We start from the raw sequence: 13,221 nt of genomic DNA, 5'->3' as shown, positions 1-13,221 counted from the left end.
TGTGTTTGTGTGTGTGTGTTTATGTGTATGTGTGTGTGTTTATGTGTATGTGTGTGTGTTTATGTGTGTTTGTGTTTGTGTGTGTGTGTGTTTATGTGTCAATGTGTGTGTGTTTATGTTTATGTGTGTTTATGTGTATGTGTGTGTTGATGTGCGTGTGTCTGTGTGTGTGTGTTTATGTGTATGTGTGTGTGTTTGTGTGTGTGTTTATGTGTACGTGTGTGTGTGTTTATGTGTATGTGTGTGTGTGTTTGTGTGTGTGTTTATGTGTATGTGTGTGTGTGTTTATGTGTGTTTGTGTGTGTGTGTGTGCATAAGCTCAGCCATCACCAATCCAGACCATTAGGGGGAGCTCCTGTTCCTTTGCTGTTGAACTCTGTACCAATAAGTGGCAGTAGAATCCCCCTCCCCTACCAATGGCCTTTCCCACTGTCCCAGGGTCTGTCTGCTAGAGTTACAGAGTCAGAGAGTCAGACAGCACGGAAACAGACCCTTTGGTCCGCCCAATCGATGCCGAATATAATTTCAAACTAGTCCCACCTGCTTGTTCCTGGCCCATATGCCTTTAAAACTTTCCTATTCACGTACTTATTCAAATGTCTTTTAAACATTGTAATTGTACCCGCATCCACCATTTCATCAGGAAGTTCATTCCACACACAAACCACCCTCTGTATAAAAAATTTGCCCCTCATGTCTTTTTTAAATCTCTCTCCTCTCACCTTGAAAATGTGTCCCCTAGCCTTGAAATCCCCCATCCTAGGGAAAAGACAACCACCATTAACTCTATCTATACCTCATTATTTTATAAACTTCTGTAAGATCATCTCTCAACCTCCTACGCTCCAGTGAAGAAAGTCCCAGTCTATCCAGCCTTGCCTAATAACTCAAACCTTTCATACCCGGCAACATTCTTGTGAATCTCTTCTGAACCCTGTCCAGCTTGGTAACACCCTTCCTGTAATTGGGCAACCAGAACTGGACATGGTATTTCAGAAGAGGCCTCACCTATGTCCTATACAACCTCAACATGACTTCCCAACAAGACTAGTGTTCTACAGAATTTATAGCACAGAAATAGGCCATTTGGCCTAACTGGTTCTGCTAACTTTTTTTCTCCATACAAGTTTCCCCACACCCCTCTTCATCCCATTCCCATCAATATATCCTGCAATTTCTTTCTCTCTCATGTGTTTATCCAGCTTCCGCTCCAATGTGTTGATACTGTTCCCATCACCGAATCCCTGTGGGAGTGAGTTCCATATTCTCCCCACTCTCTGGGAGAAGAGGTTTCTTCTGAAATCCTCATTGGTGTCTGAGTGACTGCCTTACGGCACCAAGTCCTGGCTTAGCCCGCAAGACAAATATTTTCTCCGTGTCTAACAAACCCCTTTGTGATTATAAGTACCTCTGTCAGGTAGTTCTTCAAGGAGAAATTTCTGGAGGAATCTGTGCCAAGCTTCTGAATATTATTCTGTTCTCTGTGCAGTTTAAGTTAAATGGAGCAGTCATCTCTTCCTTGGTCTGAGGCAGTGCCTGTAGGGAGTGAGGAGGGGGAGTCGGTGGGTGGACATGGTAGTATGAACCAAACCTGGTTGCTCGGTTTCACATAATGCTGTCAGCAGTGAGACCATTCACTCAGGATTCATTATGTAGGCATGGTTCGGTAATTTAATCTGGATTAAATGAAAATAAAGCGAATATGTCAGAGATCATTGTTCCTGAGAATTGCGTGAGGCTGATATTGCACAACCTTTGTTAAGGGACTTGCATTTATACAGCACCTTCTATGACAGCAGGACATCCAGAGCACCTTACAGCCAATGCTGATTCTTTTTTAAAAGTGTGGTCACTGCTGTATTTCAAGAAGCACAAGAAGATCACACAAACAACGTGATATAAAGACTAGGTCATGTAAGTGCATAAGAAATAGGAGTGGGCCATTCAGCCCCTTAAACCTGCTATCCTATAAGATCATGGTTGATCTTCCTCAGCCCTCAACTTCTCTATGTATCTCTGTCCTCTTTAAACACTGTCAGTGATCTGTGATTGAAGAATAGAGCTTGAAGCAGCAGGCGTAGCTTGTACAGTTAGATCAGTTGGCTGGACAGCTAGTTAATGATGCTGATTAATGCCAACAGCACAGAGTTAATTCCCACACCAGCTGAAGTTACCATGAAGGTTCCATTTTCTCAAACGCACCCCTCAGCTGAGGTGTGGTGACCCCCAGGTTAAACACCATCTGCCGTCTCTGTCTCTCTCTTCATGAGAGAGGAGCCCTATGGTCCTCTGGGACTACAGTTACTTTATTGTAATTACTGTTAGGAGCTTATAAACTGCTCCCACCGGTGATCCCTTGTTGTTCCCATTTCTTATCTCTGCCCAAACTGATTCTACATCTTGCTGTTTCAAGCTAAGGTCATCTTTCACTACTTTCACTTATTGAACAGAATTATCTCACTACCCTTTCCTACCTCTGTTTCAAATGTCAAATACTCTTCAATATTCATGTTCTAGCTTTAATCACCTTGCCACCAATTCTCTACAATGGCTATCAGCCCTGACATAGAACAGAGAACAGTACAACACAGTACAGGCATACTTTACTTCTATCGATGTTAAGAATTCATTCATTTCATTATGAATATTGCATGTAGTCAGATACAGAGCCTTTCGTTCTGTAATTGTTTCATATGTGTAATTTTTGACCTTTCTGCTGAAGCACTCCGTAGGTTGTGTTCTCTGTCCCTTCCTGCCATATCCTGATCCATCACTACCTAAACCGTAACCTTGCTTGATTATCCTGTTTGATCCCTTTCGGTGCAAGTTGAAGGATTTGTATTGACCCAGGACACTGGGGAGAATTCCCTGCTCTTGCTGGAAAGAGTGTCTCAACGTCTTCTTTTCTGCATCTGAGCAGTCCAACTGGGTTACGTCTCATCCAAAAACAAATAACTCATCTGACAGTGCAGCAGTGCCTCCGTACTGCAGTGAGAGTGGCAACCTAAGATTTTCAAATCTCTGGGTGGGAATTGAACCCCTAACTCTCCGGCTCAGGCACGAGAACTGCCCATTGAGACGGGACAGGCAGCTTGTGGCTCTTTGGGGTGGGGCTTGGGGTGATCTCGAACTGTGCAGTCCCTTAAAATTCCCTGCCCCGTTTCCTCCTTTTAAGGTGCTCCTTAAAGTTCTGAGTCTTTGCCCAAGAGTCTTGTCACCTGTCTTAATACACCTTTTGTTTTTACGTTTTCTGTTAAACTTTGCTTGATAATCACTTGTATTAAACACATTTGTCCTTTTTACAATGTTACATTTACTACCTGAATGCACATTGTTGTTGTTGTAACCAGTAAGACTCAGACACAGCACCTTTAACTTTAGATAGTTTTATTAACTTTTTAAATGAGTTAATATTTCAAATGTGTAAGCCCCAGATGCAATCATTACAAATTTCAAAGTTTATGTTAAAGGTAAAGCAATAGTTAGTTGTTTCAAGAAAATTATAGACTGTTTGAATTTCCAAACAGAGAGATGTCTTAATTGCAAGCAATTTTTCATGATAAAATCACTTCCAATAAACTTTTAATAATTACAAATAAACATTGGTAACCCTTTTCCACACCCATGTTAATCTGATAGAGACTTTTGAAAAGAATTTACCAACTTTGAATTAAAATATTTTGATTTAGCAAGTGTAACATTTCAGAAATCCAGTAGTTGGCCAATAAGTGATCTATGACAGTGACTGATGGAACCGTCCCTAAAATAGGGAGAAGTCAGAAGAGACTGAGATTAAAAGTAAGAATCTCTTTCATCTGCCCCTCTGCACCAAAGGTGAGGACAGGCATGAAGATCTGATCAGCTGCACTTTATTTCTTGTCTTCATCTGCACCCTTGGAAATTGTCATAGCATGAAACATATAATTGGGGTCAAGGATAGTTAGCGCCACTCTTCGAGACAGCTTGGAAGCCATGTCCTGAAAGAGCTCTGGATTTGGACATATGGGGTCAATGCCTGAACTCCCGGGAACAAGTGCAGCCATCCTCTGATTCTCCAGTAATTTAGTCTCAACTGCAAAAACAAAAGTAGAGATCAATAGTTGCCTTATGGCCATTACAAGGAATGTGCAGCACAGAATGACTCCTTTAGGCATTTCACTTTTGCTAATGGTGCACACGGTTCTCTTCCCACCCACTTTTCATCTCACCCTGTCAGCCTGCCCTTCAATTCTTGCTTTCCATTATGTTTATCCAGCTTTCCCTTAAATGTATCATTACTACCATGCACCTCAACCACACTCTGTGGGAGCAAATCCCACACTCTCACTGCTGTCTGGGTAATAATTACATAAAATCGTGCGTTATTTTGGTGACTATTTTTTCAACAACCAGGTGTCTGAAAGTGCTTTACAGGCAATGATGTGCCTTTGAAGTGGAGACACTGTGGTCATATAGGAAAAGATGTAGCCAATATTTATGCCCAAGGATGGATACTATAAGTTGGAATGTGAAATGGCTAGAGAATCTTATTTCTGCATGTTAATTGAGGGCTAAATGTTGGTGAGACACTGAGGTGCGCTCCCAGCTCTTCATCGAAATAGCACCACGAGATATTTTACATCTATTTCAGAGTACTTTACTTACTCGTCCAAAAGATAGTGTTCAAGAACAAGCAATGAGCAACTTACATCAGAAATTGTGATTTTATCAGATTTTTGGATGTACCATTCTGCTGTGTAAATTTTATCGTCTTTTTTAGCCTTTTCATTCACTGCCTTTGCCAATTTAACCCATTCTGTTTTTACATGTTCGCCAGTACGTCGATCATAGAGCTGGGTCCATCTGGTAACTAACTCAGTCAAGAAGGGTTCCTTAATTTCTTCTGTCAGGTTGTGCTCTTTCTTAGCTTCTGTCTTCTTGTCACCATTCCCCTTTGATTCGGCCATCTGTGGAAGGTAAGAGATTGGAAAGAACAGGGATACTCTTTGCAGCAATGTAGACAAATTAATTAACCATCTTTTAGGGCTGAGAGCTACTTACCTTTCACTCCTCATGCTGACTGTGCAGAAAATCTTCCTTCTCTCTTTTTATGCTCTTTCCAATCAAACACTCAAGCATTTTGCTTCTGATCCAGTTGTGTTTAAATACCTCTGACCAATTATAACAAAACATATTTGATAATATTCTAATGGGATTGCAAGGATAATGCTGTGTTGGCTGTATTTCAGGCTCAACAAGATATTTCTTCCTAACAGAAAGTGCCATGGGTGTGGAACACATCGCCATGGAGTGAAATGGTGAACAAACCCAAGCTAAACCTCAGTTGTGGTCAATGGGCAGCGAAATGTTCCCTTGTCTGTGGGAAAGTTGTAGCAAGTTTAAAGGGGGAAAAGGGGACTGAAACATACTTGGCATTGAATGGAACGATGAGGTCAGTAATAGAAACATAGAAGACAGGAGCAGGATGAGGCCATTCAGCCCTTCAAGCCTGCTCTGCTATCCATCACAATCATGGCTGATCGTCCAGCTCAATAGCCTAATCCTGCTTTCTCCTCATAACCTTTGATCCCATTTGCCCCAAGTGCTATGTCTAGCTGCCTCTTGAATACATTTGATGTTTTGGCATCAACTACTTCCTGTGGTAATGAATTCCACAGGCTCATCGCTCTTTGGGTGAAGAAATGTCTCCTCATCTCCGTCCTAAATGGTCTACCCTGAATCCTCAGACTGTGACCCCTGGTTCTGGAATAGCTTGGGGTCACTAATCTAGTGACAGTTTCACTGCACCACTGTCTCCCTGGTTAGTGATGTTGGATCAGATGAAATTGGGTCCTGAGTGTGTCTGTTCCAGTAATGGCATCTCTTACTCTCCCTTGTAGACAGTTTTATTCAATACAGCCTGTTAGCGTCCACTCACCTGAGTGTACAAGCTGACCAATGGTGATCCGAGCCCTGGACCAGGAGAAAGGAGCAGTGTGTGGTGGTTCTGAAACTCAGTGACTGTGCAGTGATACAGGTGAAGGGCGAATCTGGCTGGTAATCGAAACACTGAAGTGGGAGAAATCCTAAAGAAAAGGCTAGCAGCAACAGGAATATCTGGCGACTTACTTCAGGCCTATTTGGCATCAGAACACAGAAGGGGAGAGCTCACACAAAGGCTGAGAAAACCTGAGAATGCTGGAAGCTACCAGCAAATGTAATCAGCAACAGTGTGTGAGCTATTGTTGTAGATCAGAAATCTTTAAGCAAATGACCACAAAAAACAGGAAACCCCTCTGCAATGGAAAAAGACAGCAGGAAAGCCAAGAAATCTCATAAAAGCCACAATCTAAATAGAAAATACACTAACGATGGGAATAAACCTGACAGTTACCAGATCCTTCAGGTGACACAAAGGCTCCTCTCCCGTCTGTGTATTGGTGTCAATAGTATGACACAGGCTGTGCAGCTTCAGGTTAAAAAGTCGAATCAAGTCTGGGTCAGGGTACAAGCCCAGCTGTAGTACCACCACCATTGTCTCCAGGCAAAACCAGGGCAGAAATAAATACAACATGCAGTGATTCATTCAACTCCTTTCATCATTGATGGTAAATGGCTCATTACGGGTCAGAGGCTAATCGCTGCAGTCAGGAGCTGGAAAAGCTGTTGACTCTTTTATAAAGAATATAAACCACCTCGCGGATATCTGCCAATGTGGATCTTTGAGAAAGGAGTCAATACAGTCAATTGTAGTGCGTGTCCTGAAAGAACCCTTATCAAAATTCCTACGTTCCTGCTGACCTAAAACATCAGCTTCGAGCAGGCACTCAATGTTCTCGAGCCCACATCATTCAGATCCTGATAGAGATTCCACCCAAAATGTTATTGTTTTGTTGTGAAGTTTGGGCTTCTAGCCCTTTGCTGAAAGTGATCTTGAGCGTTTCTGTGTCTTGCTGAAAACACTGAACTGCAGCGTCCTGTTCCCATTCCGTGCAGGTCCATAATTTCCGCTCATTGACTGTTGACATAATCCAGTTTGGATTTACAGATCTCCTTTTCTCTGGATAGCTTTTTGTTGCCTGCTTGCAGTTGTTGATGTGTTGTCTCTGAGGATTGAAGATTTTCTCCAAATGTGGCAAGTTCATGTTCTCACATCTTTACATGTAATCGACTACTGCCATCACAGCTTGGCATCATCCAGCTTGCCTGAAGGTTCAATGCTCCCACCCACTTCTCCCTGTGTCTCCCAATGCCAGAACCCCTACTCCACTCCCACGCCCAAAAAGCACTTCCCTGAAACCTTGATCCTGGGGTCACTTCTGGTGTCAGGTACAACTTGTTGCAGGGCACTGCCTGTCACATGAACCACTTGACCTTGACTGACTGGCAGCTTTTGTTGTGTAGGGACTTGTTTTGATAAAAAGGCACTCTCCAAACTGCCCAATTGGAGGAAGATACAGGGAGCCTTGCTGTAAACAATGAGTCAGGTGTTTCACCGTCTTTTCAATGAGTGATCAAGAAATCCAACAGAAATTGAATTGTACAATTATAGAGCACACAAGACACCCTTTGGCGCATCACATCAGCGCCGAGAAAAACTGCTCTAAATCTACACCAGACCCAGTTTCCAGCACTTGGCCCATAGCCTTGAAGGTTATGACATGTCTGATGTTCATCCAGGTAATTTTTAAAGGTTGTGAGGTTCCCATCTCAACTACCCTCCCAGGCAGTGCTTTCCACCATCTTCTGGGTGAAAAGGTTTTTCCTCAAATCCTCTCTAAACCTTCTGTCTTTTCATTTTAAAATAATGCCCTATACAATTGACCCTTCAGTTAAAGAGAACTACTGCTTTCTATCCACCCTATCCATAACCCTCATGATCTTACACACATCTATCAGGTACCCCCTCAGCCTTCTCTACTCCAAAGAAAACAACCTGAGGTAATCCAGCCTCTCTTCATCGTTGAAATGCTCCACCCCAAGCAACATCCTGGTCAATCTCCTCCCCACCCCCTCCAGTACAATGAGATCCTTCCCATAGTGTGGTGACCAGGACTACACACAGTACTCCAGCTGTAGTCTCACTGAAGTCCTCCGCAGCTGCAACATGATCTCCCTTCCACTATAATCAATGCCAGGAGTGAGAAAGGCAAATGCCTACTATGCTTTCTTCACGACACCATCAGGGATCTGTAAACAAACAGCCCAAGATCCCTCTGTTAAAGAATACTGAATGCTTGGAAAGAGTGGATATTGGGAAGATGTTTCCATTGGCAGGAAAGACCAGGTCCCAATGGCACATCCTTAGAGTAAAGGGAAGACTCTTTAGAACGGAGATAAGGAGAAGCTTCTTCAGCCAGAGAGTGGTGAATCTATGGAATTCACTGCCACAGAAGGCTGTAGAGGATTGGTCATTGAGTATACTTAAGATAGACTGTTCAGTGGATCAAAGGCTTTGGAGAGAAGGTGAGAGAATGGGGTTGAGAAAAATATCAGCCATGATTGATTGTGGAGCAGACTCAATGGGCTGAATGGCCTAATTTCTGCTCCTATGTCTTATGGTCCTATGGTCTCTATTCCTCTGAGCATCCTAGTGTCCTGCCATTCATTGAGTATTCCCTTGTCTTTACACTCTTTCCAAAGCAGATCACCTCTCTTTTATCAGAGTTAAGTTCCATCTGTCACTGATCTGCCTATCTGACCAATCTATTTATACCCTCCTGTAAGCTAACACCTTCAACCTCCCTGTCAACCATCTGGCCAATCTTCATGTTATCCACAAACTTACTTATCATGTCCCATCATGCTTCATCTGCATTATTTATATACATCATAAGGGACCCAGCACTGATCGCTGTGGTACACAGACCCAGTCACAGTAACATCCTTCTACTACCATCCTCTGTCTCCTGTCACTGAACTAATTTTGGATCCAACTTGCCAAGGTTATCCTGGATCTCGTGAATTTTTGCCATCTTTATCAGTCTCTTATGTGGGACCTTGTCAAAGGCTTTGATGACATCCATATAAACCACATGAACTGTATTACCCTCATCTAAACACTTGTTTACATCCTCACAAAATTCCACCAGATTTGTTATACACGACCTCTCCTTGTCCAAACCAAACTGACTAGCCCTGATCAAACCTTGCCTCTCCAAACGGAGATTAATTTCCTCCTTCAAAATTTTCTCCAATTGTTTCCATCTCAGTGAGGTGAGACTCACTAGTTTCTACCTGCTCAAGAACCTCTCAGTCCCTCTTCCCAAATTCTGTACCTATATTGTCCTTCTCCTGAGTGAAGACAGATGTGAAAAACTCATTCAACACTTTACCAGTGTCTTCAGGCTTCACACAGATTGACACTTTGGTCTTGCATGGGCCCTACTCTTTGCCTGGTTATCCTCTTCCCCTTGATATACTTATAGAATATCTAGTGATTTTTAATAATCTTACCCACCAGTGGTTTTTCATATCCCCATTTGCTCTCGAAATTCCTTTCTCAAGATTCCCCCTGCACTTTTTATAGCCCACTGGGACCTCACTCACTTTGTACCTGTAAATAGCCTGTCTTTTCATTTTTATCCACTCCTGAATATCCATAGACATCCAGCGTTCTCTGGGCACGTTGCTCCTACGTTTCACCCCAAAGGGAACATATTAAGTCTGCAATGTCACCAATTTCATCTTTGAACGCTCCCTATTCTGCTGTAGATTTGCCGTCAAGTCCCCAATCCTATTCTACTTTGACCAGATCCTGTACTGTTTAAATAAAACCTGCCTTCCCTCAATCCAAAACCCTGTTTTGCAGACCATCTTTTACTTTTTCATAACAAACTTAAAATATAAGGCATTCTGTTCATTATCACTAAAATAGTCCCCCACAGCCCAGAATTCAGTCCAGCGCTACACTATCCCTCGTTGAACCATCTACACGTTGACATCAAAGTCTCTCTTGTAAATGTCTCAAGCAGTCTGTCCCCTCTAAACCCCTTATGCTGTGATTATCTCAATTAATATTGGAGAAGTTGAAATCCCCTAATATAATTATCCTATTATTATTTTGTTTGTTTTGTTGAAAATTTTTGATTTGTTATCTTGAACTCATTTCCTTCTTCCACAAATACCAATCATGGGATAGAAGGTAGAAGAATTTTGAAATGTCTATGCTTTTATCTGATTTTATACAATAGTCATCATCATTAATCTGATTAACACCCTGCCGAACCCAATGTTTGACAAGAATCAAGCCATCATTTAACCTTGGTATCTTGTCTAACTCCTCTACATTCTGCTCTCCAAACAATTTCAGTAGGAAATTATATTTACAACTCCTTAGTAATTCGATAAAACTTTTTTCCTTTATTGATTTCTGCACCATTATAACAGGAGACTACACGCTTCTTGTTAGTGACAGTCAGGGATTTCATGATTTACTGTTGTAACACTGCATTGTTCTGGACACTCTCGCTCAAAACAGCAAATGTTACTTCTGCTTATAAACCTCACGTTTGGCAACTAAATGTCTCTGTACCTCAGCAGTTTCAAATTTGTTGGACATTAAGTTTTCCCAAATGACATTCTTATGTTATGATATTTCTCTAGTATCAATACAACCAACAGTCAAGTTTTGGTTTGTATCTCTGAATTTTGCAGGGATTATTCAACCTTTATATGTTTTACTCATACCTTTATCTGCTTTGAGTTCTTCACTACTGAGGGTAAAATTTAGTGGCTCAAGTTCTGAATCATCCCTTTGTAGGCTTGGAAGTCAGGCGTCACATTAAAAATACATTCGTCTCTAATGCTGGCCTAGTGCATTATTTTCCTGTTCTTCTTTTCTGTTGTTTTATTGTTTGTGTTGAAGTAACAAGTTGAATTAAACAGATAGGTAATGGCTGTTTCTCTATTTATTATCAATCAGGACTCTTCACGACTTTATCCTCCTGCCTTCATCACCATCAATCCTTTATTAACAAAGGCAGATCCCACCCTCTTTCCTGCTCCTAATTGAAAGTCGCCAGCTCAAAGAAGAAAAGTACCCAGACTGTTTGAGAAGTAGATCAAAGAAGAGAATCCCTACAGTGTGGGAGCAGGCCCTTCAGCCCAACAAGTCCACCCTGACCCTCAGAGCATCCCACCCAGACCCATTCCCCTATAACCCACCTAATCTACACATCCCTGAACACTACGGGCAATTTAGCATGGCCAATCCACCTAGCCTGCACATCTTTGGACTGTGGGAGGAAACCGGAGCACTGGGAGGAAACCCACGCAGACACAGGGAGAACATGCAAGCTCCACACAGACAGTCACCCGAGGGTGGAATCGAACTGGGGTCCCTAGCACTGTGAGGCAGTAGTGCTAACCGCTGAGCCACTGTGCCACCCTGTACATGACCATGAAGAAAAAGTTCTGATTCTAAGGTACTTGGCTCATAGCCTTGTGTGCCTTGACATTGCAGTTGCACCACTCATCATTTTATGCATCTTAATCATGTTCCCCTTGCCTCAATCTCCTCTGCTGTAATGAAAACAGCCCCAGTCTGTCCAATCTCTCTCCATAACTGAAACTCTCCAGTCCAGGCAACATCCTGGTAAATCTCCTCCGCACCCTCTCCATTGCAAGAGGAACGTTTTTTTTAATGAAGCTGCTGATTGAGTTGGGACGTGATTGAGATGTATGAAATAATGAGGGACAAAGACAGGGTAGACAGGAAGAAACATTTCCCCCTTGGTGGAGGGATCAATGACTGAGGGGGACATAGATTGAAGGTAAGGGGCAGGATGTTTATAGGGGATGTGAGGAGATACTTTCTCATCCAGAGAATGGGGAGAATCTGGAACTGACTGGCTGTAGGGATGGACAAGGCAGAAAGCCTCATCACATTGAAAAATTATTGAGACATGCACAGCAATGTCAAGTGATTCAAGGCAATGGGCCAAGTGCTGGAAAATAGGATTAGAATAGTTATAGAACCCCTACAGTGTGGAAACAGGCTATTTGGGCCCAACAAGTCCACACTGCCCCTCTGAAGCACATCCCACCCTGACTCATTCCTCTACTCCTGCATTTCCCCATGTCTAACCCAAACATCCCCAGACATTACAGGCAATTTAGCATGGCCAATCCACCTACCCTGCACATCTTTGGACTGTGGGAGGAAACCAGGGCACCCAGAGGAAATCCCCACAGACACAGGGAGAACGTGCAAACTCCACACAGACAGTCACCCGAGGAATTTAACCCAGGTCCCTGCTGCTGTAAGGCAGCAGTGCTAACCACTGAGCCACTGTGCTGCCCTGCTGCCCTTCACTGAGGGGGGAGTTAGGTGGTTGTTTTTGACCAGCACAGACATGATGGGCTGAAGGGCATTTTCTGTACCATAGACCTTTCTGACTCTATGACACAAACTCATGGACAGCTTCCAAATGGTAAGATTGAGGTAAAGAATAGAGATGAAAGGAAACTCCGTTGACCCAGGCAATGCCAGAATTACCCCCATCCCCAACTCAGCTCTTCACTTCCCGGAAAGTATTATTAAAACCCAACAATTGAACCTGTGATTGGACAAGCAGGACTAATTGTTCTAGATTCAAATGACTCAGAACATTTCACTTCAGAACCAGTAGACCAATGTTGTCTGGTCCCTCTTTAAACAAGTTACAGACAACTCCCACCAGAAAGTAATGAATGAATTTGCTCAGGAGTCTCACAATACCAAAGCAGTCAAATCAATATGAACACAAGCTGGTCCCAATGAAAAACAGTTCCAACTTTACCAGGCACAAAGTTAACATCATGTCTCTGATTGTATTTAGCCCCATAGGGTTACAATGCTTTCCAAGTCTCTTGTAGATTTACACAGTTGCTGTCTCTCTGGGACTGCTTTCTTCTTTCTCTCTCTGGATGGTTAGCTTGTCTCTGCCTTTTGCCGTGCTGGTTTCTTCAGAAAGCCTCCAGAAGATTCCAAGAGAGGTTCCAACAGCGAGGTCCGCAGGTAAGTCCTGTTTTTATAGCTTTTAGATAGTTTTCAGGAATTTTCTATAGTTCTGTCCAATCAGGGAGTACACTGAATACAACAACAACAACAACAAAAACAAAGTTGCTGGAAAAGCTCAGCAGGTCTGGCAGCATCTGTGAAGGAAAAAACAGAGTTAACGTTTCGGGTCCGGTGACCCTTCCTTAGAACTTCGGGTCACCGGACCCGAAACATTAACTCTGTTTTGTCCTTCACAGATG

At 42.8% G+C, this 13,221-nt stretch overlaps 1 protein-coding gene and 1 long non-coding RNA gene across 4 annotated transcripts in view; one reads left to right on the top strand and one right to left on the bottom strand.

Annotated features, from left to right (window-relative positions):
* The window catches only part of LOC109921827 (cAMP-specific 3',5'-cyclic phosphodiesterase 4C-like), a 271,818-nt gene that overhangs the window by 105,128 nt on the left and 153,469 nt on the right, over positions 1–13,221 (top strand). The window lies entirely within an intron of this gene.
* LOC125486499 overlaps positions 3,436–13,221 on the bottom strand; it is a 32,291-nt gene continuing 22,505 nt past the window's right edge. The window contains exons 4-5 of the long non-coding RNA XR_007265165.1: positions 4,689–4,946; positions 3,436–4,072 (exon numbers count right to left, since the gene is read on the bottom strand). This is a non-coding gene — a long non-coding RNA (uncharacterized LOC125486499). The remainder of the gene's footprint in view (positions 4,073–4,688; positions 4,947–13,221) is intronic.

Source organism: Rhincodon typus, chromosome 29 (assembly GCF_021869965.1).
Source record: "Rhincodon typus isolate 14 chromosome 29, sRhiTyp1.1, whole genome shotgun sequence".
Lineage (NCBI taxonomy): Eukaryota > Metazoa > Chordata > Chondrichthyes > Orectolobiformes > Rhincodontidae > Rhincodon > Rhincodon typus.
The sequence above is the reverse complement of the archived record's forward strand: the minus strand, read 5'-3'. Positions and strand labels throughout refer to the sequence as shown.